The sequence below is a fragment of the Schistocerca serialis genome, chromosome 4 (assembly GCF_023864345.2).
Source record: "Schistocerca serialis cubense isolate TAMUIC-IGC-003099 chromosome 4, iqSchSeri2.2, whole genome shotgun sequence".
NCBI lineage: Eukaryota > Metazoa > Arthropoda > Insecta > Orthoptera > Acrididae > Schistocerca > Schistocerca serialis.
In genome coordinates this window covers 472,110,522-472,127,455 of record NC_064641.1, presented here as the reverse complement: position 1 = coordinate 472,127,455, position 16,934 = coordinate 472,110,522, and the positions used below count along the sequence as shown (strand labels likewise).

At 39.2% G+C, this 16,934-nt stretch overlaps 1 protein-coding gene across 4 annotated transcripts in view; it reads left to right on the top strand.

Moving 5' to 3' along the window:
* LOC126475141 (protein melted) overlaps positions 1-16,934 on the top strand; it is a 268,693-nt gene that overhangs the window by 168,147 nt on the left and 83,612 nt on the right. The window lies entirely within an intron of this gene.

Sequence of the window (16,934 nt, the reverse complement as noted above, 5' to 3'; positions counted from 1 at the left end):
GCCTGGTGATAGCCATTTTACTCTTCTCAGTACTCATTTAAAACACTGTTGTTGAAAGAAATTTCCACTATTTGACTCTAAATTACTCTTCATTTATTTCATTAAATCAGGCTTTTTGCTTTATAGACATTCTTTCGCTACCGCCTTTATCCCGCATTGTGTGCAGGGTTGGCAGGGTTAAGTATGTATTTGGCATGGTTAATTGTAAGGGGTGGCCGGATACCCTTCCTGTCGCCACCCCTACCCCCCAGAACGGAATTAGTGTACCCCAGCTGTCTGCGTCAAGTGTAAATCGGGAAATAGTGGGAATGTGTTTCAAATTTCTGCGAGACGTGTAACTCAGGTGGGATGTGGGGACCAGTCGGGTATTAATCTAGGAGGATGTGGAAAACCGCCTATAAACCACATTCAGGCTGGCCGACACACTGGCTGTCGTCGTTAATCCGCCAGGCGGATTCAATCCGGGGCCAGCGCGCCTACCAGAGTCCAGGAAGCAGCGCGTTAGCGCTCTCGGCTACCCTGGTGGGTTTTTTTATAGACATTCTGAAGTGCAAATTGAAATATCATAAAATGTCTGATATGCGTAAGTGACATGTCATCATTGACAATGTGTTTCATTTAGGCAGGTCAATCATTTTGCGACATTTTAACTTGCACTTTAGAATGGCTGTAAAGCCAAAATCATGAGTGCATAAAATAAATGAATAGCAAGTCAAATGGTGGAAATTTCTTTCAAAAAGTCCTACGTGAGTGTGGTTCCCCACAAAGGAAAAATTTATATGCTGTGTTTCATCCAGTGTCCAGGGCCGGTTTAACATCCAAGCAAAACAAGCTGCCAATTAGGGCACAAACCTTAGAGGGGCACCAGAGATGCCACAACTGTAAGATTTCTAATCAGGACATACCAGAATTAGTAACGACCAATTGGGGGCCCTACATGGCGGGGACTGTCAGGGATGCCCAAGTACAAGATTTGTATACAGTGCATATCACAGTTAGTAGCAAAAATAGATGTGAGTGAAAGTGCGTAAGAGAAAAGAGGGAGTGGGGGGGCCAAATGATAAGTCAGTAAGTCACTTGTGCAGAAATATGTTCTTGAACATCAAGATCATTATCTGTAAATGAAAGTGCAAGCTGTGGATTACAGATCCATTGTCCCTGGCTCTGTCAAACTGTGATCTTGCTGATTCTTTTGAAACTTTCAGTTTTGATGTTTTGTTTCCCTTAACCAGGGTCTTGCCTTTTGTATGTTACACAAGCTAAAACTACACCTCAGTTGAAGTTTGAATGAATGCAGTTATAAGAGTTTATTAGTCCTTTATAAGAATTGTAACTGTATTATAAAAATCCTCATAAATATTGTCTAGTATTTGAGCGTGAATAAACTTTGGAACTTAGTTGGTTTAGTGGGTTTTAAATAAATGAGTCCTATCAGTATTACTGCATGAATGCTCATAATAAACAAGACTAATTCTGAAGAGATGTGTGTGCTCAGTATAAGTGTTCATTAACTTGAGTGCTTGGTGTCTCGCTACTCTTTCATCTGCGTAGGCAGCGTGCCAACAGAATTCCTACAGACTGTAGCCTCTGCAAGCACCTCAGACACCAACAATGCAGCACTTACAGTTATCTTTGCAAACAAGGGTAGCCCCATTCCTCTGCTCTCACTATCACATGCTATAATTACTCAGTTTGGAGTTTTGTGAAAAAGTGGTCATTGCCTGGTTAACCACTGAAATAATGTTAGCCAAAACTGCCATGAACATATTATTTACTGTTAAGGCACAAATTTCTCTCCTGATTGGCAGTACACGAATACCAGTGTTTGGTAATTACAGTCAAGACTGGCACTTTGAAAGTTGCAAGAGCAGACAAAAGATGTTAACATCAGGAATCTACCTTACAATGTTTGCCGTCAAGAGATGTCCATCAGTCATGCTTACATTCAGAGATTGTGAATGTAATACTAACTAGGCAGGAACTATTAACATGATAGTTAGAGTGTGATGAAAAACCAACTTCATCAGAAATACTAAAGGATTTAGAGGATACCTGGGACTATAAACTGACAAACCATAGAAACTGAAAAATCCACTGCCGCACAGGTCCTTAGATCATTCTTTCGAAACAGAGTTTGAAATTATGCTTCAGAAATGAAAGGCTTGTCCATCTGCATGTTTTAAGCATATCAATGGATGGATAAAACTACCAATGGATGGATAAAACTAAATCATACAACCAGTAAGCCATCAGCATGAGCGAAAACTTAGCAGACTTTGAAAAGCGTGCACGTACGAAGCCAAGTGCCAGAATCACTTCCCGATTGTAATGGAGTAGCATCTTCACAGGAGAATGCAGAATTACTGTCACTCTGAATAACTTCATGGGCAAAAATTATGTATATTATGTAAAAGTCGGTGCCTGATTGAAACATACCTTACGTGCATCTGAGTGGAAGTAGAGCCTGCTTCTACCCAGAAATTGTTTTGATCACTCATTGTTGTGTCTAACCTGCATTAGAATTTGTAAAAGTGCTTTTTAGTACCAAGGATAATATTTTTATACAGCTTTATTGCAAGCATCCTTCTACAGTGGAAGTTAGCTGTTGAGTCTCAGATTGTGTGCCAAAGCATTAGCAGTCGCCTTTGTCCACTATACTTATGCTCCCACAACATAAACTACTCATGCTACTTTCAAATTTATTAACTAATGAATTTATGTTTATTATGAAAGTATAGTTTACCTAATTAGGGCTCCTTCTACACTTCTTTCTTAAACTTGTGATTAACAATGTGCTATATAATGTGAAGGGTTAATAAATTGATAGTGCTACATTTTAACATCAGTGATACTTCGAAATTTTGGTCAGCCAACCTTCTCCGAGTATTCCCCTGTGTCAGAGTCGTTCTGAACATTTCTTGTGCTACGAAAGAGCTGCATGCACCTTTTGTTAGAACATTCATAAAAGAAGCAATTTTCAGGGGCACTACATGCTCTGACTATTTACACTATATGTGTTAGCGATAGCATTGCCACTCTGAAGCGGTTCACCACTTTCTCAGCGTAACATTTCACCTATACCTGTGTCACACTAGTTCCTGTGCTCCTTGCCATTACTATTAATGAATTTAAAAAAGAAATAAATTTTCAGATAAATATTTTTATTGTGTGGCCTTACTGATGACTAGAGCCTTTTGCATTAAATTTAGGTCTTGCTGCTATTATTAACTAGAGTTTAGTTGAATCAAAAGTATTTAGTAAACCTTTGAAAGAAAAAAAAGGGAGGAGCAGACATTTATATAATACTACATCATGGCCACTACACTACATTTGTTCATAATATTTTTGTGGATGAAGGTTTGTGTTCACTTTGACTTCAGGTTCATTTAGTACATGTTGTTTCAGAACTGATGGATCTCTTATATCCAATGGACTGTTTCCTCTCCACCATCAAACAGTCTCTTTCCTTCTTTAGTGTGTTGATATTTGTTTCTGTTAAGTTCCCATTATATTTTTGCATAATTGTATCAAGTATGAAGCATGCAAATGGTGCATCTCTCGCTCCAGTCACAGTACCAAACACAATGACAATCTCACTTGTTCTGTATTTACTGTGACAACACAAAGAGGATAGTACATTGGCCTTCAGATGATGCTAGTGCCACCACACGTAGTTTTATAGATAAATGGTACTGACAGCTATTCAAAGATGTACAACATTATATTTTAACCATGTTTCCTATCAGTGTTAGCAATTCAAGCTTGGTCCTTCTGTAGTGAGTTATTATATAAGAAGGATTTCCTAACTATATTTGTGTCCAGAAATCACACATAGGCAAAATGTCATCTGGGTGGAGAGTCATGATTAGGGTTTGAGAAAGGTCCAGAATGTGTATTATGAAGACTGGGGGAGTAATGTAAAGTTATTCTAGTAGATGACAGTGATATTATGGAAAGGATATATTGCTACCCACCATAAAGAGGAGATGTTGAGTCACAGACAGGCACAACAAAGATATTACTATACATGTGAGCTTTTGACCAAAAAGCCTTCCTCTAATGTAGAATACACACACACATTCATGCAAGCACAACTCACACATGAATACTATCTCTGGCCTCTGAGCGGCCAGAATGAATGTTTCCTGATATTGTCATAATTCCATCCTGGGTTTTCCATTGTATGGTAGACGGAGGATAGACATTGGGAAGTACTGATTGTATGTCAACACTTCTCTGTAAGGACTAATATCTGTGTTGTAGTGGTGTGTTATTATGTCATGTATAGTCCAGGTACTTTTCGTAAATTGGGAGGTCATGGTACCCATTTGGTGTGCTGGCTTCCGGATTGATCTGACCCCTATTGTTCCAAGAGATTTTCTTATGCACGAGCTTGTATTGAAAGACTCCAGAAAATTTATTGTATATTTTGTGAAACTATCTGCTTACAATATATACATTGACCGTGAAGATCGAGGCTGTGAGGAACAGAATATGTAACACCAAAGAGTCATTAACACAAATGTACTTTGACATGTTGGTGGGATTGGCATAGGCAAGAGGTTTATCTCACATCTCATGGTTACCTTCCACTCAGAACCTATAGATTCATTCATTGTTTCCAACAGGAATCCTGCATTACCATTGTTTTTTCTAATTATTCACTCCCCCCCCCCCCCCCTCTCTCTCTCTCTCTCTCTCTCTCTCTCTCTCTCTCTCTCTCTCCCTCCCTCTCTCTTTAATTCCCCAGGACTTATTGTATGATATACTACCTATGTTTGTTCAGCAGCTCCATTTTTGCTGTTACCAAAGTGTAATCACCTTTGGTTTTGTGTTGCCAGTTCTTACTTAATCTGGAAACTGAGTATAATTTGCTCCTATGAAGCCATCACTTTGCTGAAACACACACTATGACCACTTCCTCAGTAGAAGAGATGTGATCCACAGCAGTGAAGATGAACAAGTGCTCATAGATTTTAAGGTATGCACTTTGGAGACCTTGTTTGCTGAAATTTTTTCTTGTTTGGGTCCATACTACTCTCTCTCTCAAAATACGGAAAGCAAATAACGTGCAGTAGAAGAGATTTGTTTCACAGTATCAAAGATGAAGAAGTGCTCATAACTCTTCAGATACATGTTTTAGAGTTCATGCTTACTAGACTTTCTGGTTTGAATGATCGTTTCTGTCATACTCCGTAATATTGACCATTGCTCCTGGGACACCTTATATACTGGGTGTCCCATTTATCTTGACCACTCTAAATAACTGTTTGTCCAGATGCAAATTACAAAATCAGGGGGACATCAGTCGGCATGATTGCCTTCATTGTAGCTTTGTTTTTTTTTTCGAAGATATGAACAGCGGTGTGACTTTTTTAAATGGCACCCTGTATTTTTTATTTGGTAATTCATTTCCTCTCCTAAAGCCCTATTCAAAAATGTATCACAGTATACCATTCACTGAAACACAATGTTATTAATTATGTAACACAACATTGATGTTGACATTCCCAGCGCATAGTGCAGGTACTCATGGTAATGGACCACATCCACGTGCTGACATTGACAGAGGACAAACATAAACACAAGTAGAATGCACACCTGTTATTCCGTCAACCATCATCAGTTGAAGAGTTGTATGCGTAGAATGTATACCAACGAAGAGAAGGTAGAAATGCTACTCATCTATGGGGAAGGTAAGCTAGCGGAACAGTAATTGCAATACTGTTTTCTTATGAACGAGTACATTTAGTACAGTAGTTTAGTTCTTTTAAATACTGTTGTGAAGAGTAGGCATAGAGTAAAGGCCGTCCGTACTACAAACTGCATCGACATAACATTCCTTTTATTGTTGCTGTTGAAGCTAGGCGAATTGCTAAACAGGCACCGGAACTGTACAGATAGTGGTATCCTGACAAAAACCCATCTTCCCGATGGATGCTTTATCATCTTTTTGCGACACTTCAGGAAATGGGAAGTTTCAACCCACAACAATGCAATTGTTGAGGCATTCGCACAGACAAAGCTGCAGAAGTTACTTTTCTCGCTTCCATTGCTATGAATCCACATGTGAGCACACAACAGCTTGAACATAAGATTGGCATTCCTAAAACCAGTGTACATCATATTCTTACATGTCACTGGTTCCATCCTTACCATGTACACGTACATCAAGAATTGCATGGGAATGATTTCCAGAATCGCGTACAGTTCTGTCAGTGGGCACAGCAGCAAATCCTCACCAACCCGAACTTCTTCTCTGATGTTCTACTCACCAATGAATGTTCCTTCTCTAACAAAGGACAGGTAAATACAAGTAACATGCATTGTTGGTCCAGTGACAACCCATGATGGCTTAGACAGGTGGAACATCAACGTAAATGGAGAGTTAACGTCTGGTGTGGGATGCCTGGTACTACAATTATCGGCCCTTATTTCATAAATGGTAGTCTAAACGGCACAGTGTATGCCAACTTCCTCACACGAATTCTTCCTCCTCTCTGGATGAAGTGCCGCTAAGAACCAGAATGCTTATGCGGTATCAACACTATGGATGTCCAACACATAATTCCTTGCATACATGTCGTGATCTGAACTGAAGATACCCTGCCAGATGGATTGGTCAAGGAGGAACAGTTACTTGGCCTGCTAGGTCTCCTGATTCAAATCCTCTGAACTTTTTTCTTTGGGGATGCATTAAAGACGTTGTCTATTGCTATTTTCCAACACCCCAGAGGACATGCAGGAACATATCGTACTTGCTTGCAATTCTCTTCAGCAGGCAACACTGGAAGCAGAAGTAATTCATTCATTCAATGAGTGCACTAGTGTATCGGTGTCCAGGGTCACCACTTTGAGCACCTTTGAATGTTCTACTCCTGGGCAGTAGTGCAGGAGAGTCAAAGTCAATTTTGTGTTATGTTTTTACTCGTTTTTCATTTGTTTTCTGACAACTCCAGCAAATGGACGAGTTTGTGATCCCGGTCTCAAAGTCAGTGTTGTGTTATCAGGGTGGACATGGCCCGGGACAACAGGGAGACCTGGGAAAAATGTAGGAATTTTTTCATCCTGGAGAAAACCAGGAAAAACCCGGGATTTTTTATAATTCTGGGAATTTTTCATTGTTTTTGTTTTGAGTTAAATTTTTATAATTTTGTCTTGCAAGAACCAATACTTTACTTTATCCCACTGTATCCCACTACTGCAGAATTATACTGCAGCGATAAAACATGGATGAGACCAAAAAAAAACATGAAAATAAAACTTAATTGCAAAGGAAATGCTCCATATACAACAACAACATACAGTGCTCGTACATGTGTCTGCCAACAGCAAAATGTGTCAAAGGCTTTAGGAAGACTGTGCAATGCTTCATTACAACAAAGTGCCTCCAATGAGCGTAACACCACACCTGTTTACATTAGATTCGTTTTAGCAGTACCGAGCAGGTTCATGTGCAGTTGAGTCGCATATGAGTAGTACTTTCGCCCGCTTCTGGCTACAGAAATGTAGCTGTTCACTGTGTAAGCAGTTGCAGCAAGCAGCTAAATATTACTGGAAAAAATTTTACTGGTGCACCCAAGCTGCCAGATTCACACATGTGCAGCAGCCTCGGATCTAGGAGAGGGGAGCTGGGCGCCAAATTCATATTCTTGAGGGGAGGGGGAATCTTGTTTCACAAAGCACCTAGCATCCATCGCACGTTGGTCTCGATTATTCATATGATTTTGATACGCACCGCTGTTGGCTTTTGAACATTTTTGAACACATTCTAAGTTGATTCCTAAATGATTCGTAAGTTTATTTGTCAATGCGTGCATAGTGTATGTGAAGTCTCTGTCAGGGGAATCCTCGTTGTATCTAGAAATAAACTTCTCTGCAGACAAAATGGGCTATACAAGCTGAGCGGTGTAAAGCGGAATGGATGAATGCCAATCGTAGTTTAGGTGGTTGACTGGGTTTGCGAATGAACAATGTTCTCGTAATTCCTAGCAAAATCCACGGATTCATACTACCAGAGTGGAAATAAACGACTAGCAAGAATAACAGGTAAGAAAGTTTACGTATTATCTTCTTGGTGTATCCAAGAAAATTAAATTTTGACAAAAATTTTTGGCCAGCTCACCATACTAGTAAGGGCTAGTTGTACAGTCCCCAGTTAGCTGTTGCATAAGTTCTATTCTGGAAGTAGTGCAGAAAACGCGTTGTACGAACATGTAACAACGCGTAACCGGAGAATAATCGCAGGATAATGAAACCAGTGATTCTGGCAGGGTTAGTGGGGTTAACCGGAGAATAAATTTGACAGTGGCAGGATTAGTTACAGAATTAATGGTGACAAGATTGATTGTTAGGACGAGGAAGGAAAACAAATGGGGACATCACCCAAATTATGAAAGAATATGACGATTCCAAATTTATATAAAAATTTTGTAGTACTACTTTTTGATCTCATGCTTGAGAAACTGGAGTGTATGAATGAAATGTGAAACTATTTCCTAACATAAAGCTTTTTGCTTGTGGTAGGCCTAATAGCATGTTATAAAAATGACCATTTGTGCCATAAAAGTCTCGTTTATTTGGTATGTGTTACAATTTCTGCAATATTAGGAAGGAGTATTTTGTTTTATTTAGCAGACAGTGACAAAATAGACATAATTAGCTCGAGAAACCACACCAGCTTTGGGTACTGTTTGTATTAACAGCTTTTTTAGTATTAGCCAACGACATTTCGATTTTTCATGTAGCAAAACGTTTGACGAACTTTGATGAGGTAATAGATTCTTTCATACAAAGGAAACAAAGGAAAGCACTCCATGTAAAGTTGTAGCAAGATTAGAGAGAAAAAAATGCTGAGAGCTAAGGATTAAAGAAATGTGTACTGTCTTGATTGTCTCTTGTCTTTACTGGTTTTATTTTCCTATATTTAATTTTCTGTCACACAAAACAGCAAGTTATTAGCTATCAGGCAATAAGGAGTGCAAATTTTCTGAAGAAATCTCTTTGTCCCAGTTACAAATAATCCCATCCAATATTAATTGTGAGCTGTTTTTTTTTTTTTTTTTTTTTAAAGGAGAGGGGCAGGATGTCAAACCAGCTGACTAGGAACAGGAGGGGCGCCACAGGACATCTTAATTTCCACTGTCCTGAATATAGCTTGATGGCATCCATTACAAAATATACGCGTTTCAATTCCGCAGAGCGAAATAGTGACATGCAATAAAAGTATGCGTTGTGAAGAGGCATGGCACTGCACTTTGGCACACTTAAGACCAAATAACATGTCTTATATTTCCTTGAACACGTAAGTTTTATGTATCAGACTCTTCAGAAAGACGTGCACTCCAAAATGAACGTATTTTTGAAATTTTTTTAAACGTCTTGTCTCAAATGCTTGAGGGAATGGGTGGGGACGGGGGTTTGTGGGGGAGGGGGGGGGGACTATATAGTATTGCCCTGGTTTGGAAATTCAGAAATAATTGTAGATCCAGGACTGATGATGTGCAGAGCACTGTGAGCTATAGTAGAGAAGTGGGTAGTCTCCACGTGATCCGTGTTTACATTTTGTGATTTTGCTGTTTCCTCTTTGTTTACTGCTCTCACATCAAATGAAAACAAAACAGATTTCTATTACCGGGAGCTGTCAAGTGAATTAAAATACATTTATATAATTACAGAAGTCTAAAATATGTTGTTAGTTTCAGGTTCTATTTTATTTCCATCTTTCTGACAGTCAAGCATTAATCCCCTTGCAGAACAATGTAGCTATTTTTGTTGGTTTGCTAAAGAAATTTGGCTTTTATTAATCTTTTCTGCTGAGGCAGTCAATGTATTTGAAATTAAGTGCTTAATTCCACAGTATTGGCTAGTTTCAACTGTTCGCTGCATTTCAAGTGCACGTTTTCATCTTGTAGCACATATAGCATTATGCCATAAGAAAGAACCAAACATTAGATAACACAGTACTGGTACTCCAAAAAAATTTATGTCCCCAAAACCACACTGAAAAGCTTAATATCAGGTAGAGGCCCACTTCATTGAGAATCGACACACATGAATGTGCACTTAAATTATGCACATTTTAGTATGGTTCACAGATTTACGATGCTCTTGGAGTATCTTCTGATGTCTTGTTTCTTTTATGACGTAATGTAAGATCCTTTAATGTGGACATACGGGCCTCCTACTTCATTGTAGCTGTGCAAGCGCTGTGGCGTCTGTTATCTGGCGCTCTCTCGCAATTGTTGAAACGAACCTATTTCTAACAGGTTGCGGGAAAATACTGCAAATGGTGGTTTGAAAACCGTTACTTTCAAAGTAAACCTCCTTTTGTGAAAGTTGAACTTTGTGCGAGAATGTACGATGAATTTCATAAATCATACAGCATTTGACTCTCTCTTAAAAATCAACTCTTTGATGATGTGCCATTTAGAAGAATTTCGAGCCCTGAAGATCAGACATTTATGTCATCATTAAAAACTTGACTGGCACATTTGTGTGATATATCTTAAGGTGTAATATGCGCAGAAAAGATCAACATTATATGTAAAGTTTAGCTTCTCTTGCAGCGTATTAACCTTAGAGACCAATATCATATGTGAAAGCTTTCCTTTTCTTGTAGCAAGACTGTGTGTATTAATTTAAACCATTAACTTTTCCTGTTTGTGGTGTTCACGCTACTTAACAGTGACGTTGCTATTGGCTGATTACATCACGTGTCCTATGCCCTGAATATCCACTGTCATCAGCTGGCTAGATCACATGACATGAGCTATAACTGACTTACAAAAGCGCATCACAGTCTCGATTTCAATGCTTCAAAAGGTAACATGCAGTGTTTGGTGTAATTCGAATTTGTTCTTTCATAATACGAAAATATGCAGTGTACATGTAGCTGTACATCAAAGATCTTTCCAGAACGCGTTTTTTCCCATGAGTTTCATTTTCTAAAGTGTCGGGAAATTCTACGCCCGTGTATAAAACCATAACCATTTGAAGGATTGATAAGTTTTACAATTCCAAGGGAAAATATAGTGTCACTCAACACAGAAAAAGCGTGTTTTTACCTGAGAGAAAGCATATTTTTAACTGGGAAATAACCGGAATTTTTTTTTCCTTGTCCGCATATACAACAATAACGTTGTGTTTCAGTGAACGATACACTGTGATATGTTTTTGAATAGGTCTTTAGGAGAGGAAATGATTACTGAATAAAAAATACTGGGTGCCATTTAAAAAAGTCATACCACTGTTTATATCTTTGTAAAAAACAAAGCTGCAATGAACGCAATCATGCTGATTGATGTCCCCTTGGCGGCTAAAGAACATTTTGTAATTTACATCTGGACAAACAGTTCTTTAGGGTGGTCATGATAAATGGGACACCCTGTATATTTGCAATGAAATTGTCATAAATAATCCACCACAATTTGAGAAGAGTACTGATGCCCATACTTACAACACCAGAGAAAATGACCTTTATTACCAATTATTAAAGGTGTCAGTGGCTCAGGGAAAAATTCAATATTCATCAACAAAAATATTTGACGATTTGATTGATAATGTAAAATGTGTGACAGGTAGCAAAGTGAGTTTGAAGTCTTATCTGAAATATTTTCTTCCTGGACAACTGCTTCTACTCCAATGACAAATTTTAATTTAAAAACAGCTGACTAGCTTTTAAAAAAATAAATTTAGTTTTAATTGTAGTTACATGAGTAGTACTGAAAAATATAAGTGTTTGGTAATGTAACAATATTATGAAAAGGAATGTTGCTTCTCACTATATAGTGGAGCTACTGAGCCGCAAATAGGCACTAAAAAAAGACTGTCACAATATAAGCTTCGGCCAACAAGGCCTTGGTCAAAAATAGACCACACACACACACACACACACACACACACACACACGAGACTGCCGTCTCTGACAGCTGAAGCCACAGTCGTGAGTGTGGGTTGTGTGTGTGTGTGTGTGTGTGTGTGTGTGTGTGTGTGTGTGTGTGTGTGTGTCATCTTGTAACCTGTCGTATTCCATAGCAATTCCGTAAAATAAATCATCCAAATTATTTATGGAAAGTAAAAAGCTAGCTAGCCACATTCTTCTACCATTACATAGCAGGCCACAGAAAGTAAATGACAAAGTAACTGCATTTAAGATCGTGTCCAAAACTGTAATGCAAGATTCCTGTCATTGTATCCAGTGTCCCATGGCTGGACATGCTACTGGTTTTTTAAAGTTAGCGTAACTTCATCATGTTTATATGCTTATTATTTGGGACTTGGCTAAGTATCCATTTGAATTATTTATTGTTTTTCCATTCACCATGTATTGTTGTAGATCTGTGAAATCATTCTTAGCAATTGAACATAATGAGAAACTCTTTTATAAACATGTAAAGAAGTGTTTCTTTCCCAACCAAATTATTTTTGTACTCCTTTCATGATGTTCATTCTTCCACCCAATGTCTTCAGATGCTACATTGTTGTGCTGTTCCTTCACAGTGTCAGTCTTCTGGGGTTGGTGGAGATGGGGGTAGGGTTACATGGAAGAGACGTGGAGTAGAGGGGAGGGGGGGGGGAGAGAGAGAGAGAGAGAGAGAGAGAGAATAAAAAAGAATAAGAAAAGATTGTGGAACTTATGGTATGTTACCGTACCGTAGGTGCAATCACAATGGAGGGGTATCTATTGAGAGGCCAGACAAACGTGTGGTTCCTGAAGAGGGGCAGCAGCCTTTTCAGTAGTTGCAGGGGCAACAGTCTGGATGATTGACTGATCTGGCCTTGTAACACTAACCAAAACGGCCTTGCTGTGCTGGTACTGCGAACGGTTGAAAGCAAGGGGAAACTACAGCCATAATTTTTCCCAAGAGCATGCAGCTTTACTCTATGGTTAAATGATGATGGCGTCCTCTTGGGTAAAATATTCCGGAGGTAAAATAGTCGCCATTCGGATCTCCGGGCGGGGACTACTCAGGAGGATGTCGTTATCAGGAGAAAGAAAACTGGCGTTTTACGGATCGGAGCGTGGAATGTCAGATCCCTTAACCGGGCAGGTAGGTTAGAAAATTTAAAATGGGAAATGGATAGTTTAATGTTAGATATAGTAGGAATTAGTAAAGTTCGATGGCAGGAGGAACAAGACTTCTGGTCAGGTGAATACAGGGTTATAAATACAAAGTCAAATAGGGGTAATGCAGAAGTAGGTTTAATAATGAATAGGAAAATAGGAATGAAGGTAAGCTACTACAAACAGCATAGTGAACGCATTATTGTGGCCAAGATAGATACGAAGCCCATGCCTACCACAGTAGTAAAAGTTTATATGCCAACTAGCTCCGCAGATGACAAAGAGATTGATGAAATGTATGATGAGATAAAAGAAATTAATCAGATAGTGAAGGGAGACGAAAATTTAACAGTCATGGGTGACTGGAACTCGATAGTAGGAAAAGGAAGAGAAGGAAACATAGTAGGTGAATATGGAATGGGAGTAAGGAATGAAAGAGGAAGCCGCCTGGTAGAATTTTGCACAGAGCATAACTTAATCATAGCTAACACTTGGTTCAAGAATCATAAAAGAAGGTTGTAGACATGGAAGAAGCCTGGAGATCCTGGAAGGTCTCAGGTAGATTATATAATGGTAAGAGAGAGATTCAGGAACCAGGTTTTAAATTGTAAGACATTTCCAGGGGCTGAAGTGGGCTCTGACCACAAGCTATTGGTTATGAACTGTAGATTAAAACTGAAGAAACTGCAAAAAGGTGGGAATTTGAGGAGATGGGACCTGGATAAACTGAAGAAACCAGAGGTTGTAGAGAGCTTCAGGGAAACCATTAGGGAATCATTGACAAGAATGGAGGAAAGAAATACAGTAGAAGAAGAATGGGTAACTTTGAGAGATGAAGTAGTGAAGGTAGCAGAGGATCAAGTACGTAAGATGAGATCTAATAGAAATCCTTGGGTAACAGAAGGGATATTGAATTTAATTGAGGAAAGGAGAAAGTATAAAAATGCAGTAAATGAATCAGGCAAAAGGGAATACAAGTGTCTCAAAAATGAGAAGAAACTGGCTAAGCAGGGATGGCTAGAGGACAAATGTAAGAATGTAGAGGAGCATATCACTAGGGGTAAGATAGATACTGCATACAGGAAAATCAAAGAGACCTTTGGAGAAAAGAGAACCACTTGCATGAATATCAAGAGTTCAGATGGAAACCCAGTTCTAAGCAAAGAAGGCAAAGCAGAAAAGTTGAAGGAGTATATAGGGGGTCTATACAAGGGCAATGTTCTTGAGGACATATTATAGTAATGAAAGGGAATGTAGATGAAGATGAAATAGGAGATATGATAACTGCGTGAAGAGTTTGACAGAGCACTGAAAGACCTGAGTCGAAACAGGGCCCCAGGAGTAGACAACATTCCATTAGAACTACTGAGAGCTTAGGAAGAGCCAGGCCTAGCAGAACTCTACCATCTTGTAAGCCAGATTTATGAGACAGGCGAAATACCCTGTGACTTCAAGAAGAATATAACAATTCCAATCCCAAAGAAAGCCGGTGTTGACAGATGTGAAAATTACCAAACTATCAGTTTAATAAGCCATGGCTGCAAAATACCAACAAGAATTCTTTACAGATGAATGGAAAAACCGGTAGAGACTTACCTCAGAGTAGATCAGTTTGGATTCCAGAGAAATGTTGGAACACATGATGCATTACTGACCCTACGACTTATATTAGAAAATAGATTAAGGAAAGGTAAACCTACATTTCTAGCATTTGTAGACTTAGAGAAAGCTTTTGACAGTGTTGACTGGAATACTCTCTTTCAAATTCTGAAGGTGGCAGGGGTAATATACAGGGGGTGAAAGGCTATTTACAATTTGTACAGAAACCAGATGGTTATAAGAGTCGAGGGGCATGAAAGAGAAGCAGTGGTTGGGAAGGAATTGAGACAGGATTGTAGTCTATCCCCGATGCTATTCAATCTGTATATTGAACAAGCAGTAAAGGAAACAAAAGATAAATTCGGAGTAGGAATTAAAACCCATGGAGAAGAAATAAAAACTTCGAGGTTTTACTGATGACATTATAATTCTGTCAGAGATAGCAAAGCACCTGGAAGAGCAGTTGAACGGAATGGACAGTGTCTTGAAAGGAGGATATAAGATGAACATCAACAAAAGCAAAATGAGGATAATGGAATGTAGTCGAAATAAATCAGGTGATGCTGTGGGAATTAATTTAGGGAATGAGATGCTTAAAGTAGTAAATGAGTTTTGCTATTTGGGGAGCAAAATAACTGATGATGGTTGAAGTAGAGAGGATATAAAAAGTAGCCTGGCAATGGCAAGGAAAGCGTTTATGAAGAAGAGAAATTTGTTAACAACGAGTATAGATGTAAGTGTCAGGAAGTCATTTCTGAAAGCATTTGTATGGAGTGTAGACATGTATGGAAGTGAAACATGGACGATAAATAGTTTAGACAAGAAGAGAATAGAAGCTTTCGAAATGTGGTGCTGCAGAAGAACGCTGAAGATTAGATGGGTAGATCACATAACTAATGAGGAGGTATTGAATAGAATTGGAGAGAAGAGGAATTTGTGACACAACTTGACTAGAAGAAGGAATCAGTTGGTATTCTGCGGCATCAAGGGATTATCAATTTAGTATTGGAGGGCAGCGTGAAGGGTAAAAATCTTAGAGGGAGACCAAGAGATGAATACATTAAACAGATTCAGAAGGATATAGATTGCCGTAGGTACTGGGACATGATGAAGCTTGCACAGGATAGAGTAGCATGGAGAGCTGCATCAAACCAGTCTCTATACTGAAGACCACATCAACAACATGGTGTGTTCAAGAGGAATTTGCCAGCAACTATGCAGAATGGTATTAACTGTGTTTTTCTTACTTGTCACTTCTTTTTCCATGTGTTTTTGCTTTTAGGAAGCTTTAATTTTCGAGTACTAGTAATAGTGCTCCATATATTTCGTGTTTGTTTTGAATGCAGTCCAGAGTCAGTTAGTGCTTATTTTCATTGTTTCCAACAAGAAGTGTCTAGTGTAACACTCCGGTTTAATCTACTGACTTATCCCGCTCGATCGGGATCTGATAGCAGCCCAAATAGATAATAACTAATGTGACCGTGTACCTAATGGGGCTGGCAATCGGATTGGACTGCTACGGAGATGTTACATTCCATTTTGTCCTTTTCGAATGCTGTAATGATGAAATGTCTGGTGGCAAGAAGAACAACAACACAGCTTCATTAATCAGCTACCTATATTCATCACAAAAACACCAAAATAAGGAGACAGCCACTGCCTTCGTCTTACAGAGTTAATAACGGCTAATCTCAGCACAGGCCCTTTCGTTATTCATTATCTTCACACGCAATTTCACTCATTGTAACCCAACACTATAATCCAACACTGCAATCCAACACTGCAATCCAAATAATGCCGGCGCGGTAGACGCGTAATTACAAATATCGGCACTGAAATATCACTGAATCACACTAGTAATTGTACTTGTTCACTTTCCCGTATATTTCTAACACAAAAGGGGTTAAACCGCGGTGATGGCCACCCCCTTTGTCGGTACGGCCTTGCATTACGGCCACCAGCCGCCCCACGGCCCGGCCCGCAGCCTGGGTCCCACTCTACTATCTCAACACTCGCTCTCGCTCTCGCCACCCGACGCACACTATCAATTGTTTGTCCTGTCGACCTGTGCTGTCGCAAAACTTATAGTAAGGGCCTACGGACCCCTTACATCCCCGTCCTCGAAAACTTCTTTGAAGCCACAGGCGTAAAAGATTCGGCTAGGGAATTAGACATCACTACATATGAACAAGACACACATCGCAAATAAGTAATGAAATTACAATCACCAAAAAAATCCTTGACTCCGGTAGTGGGCTGCCTCTACAGT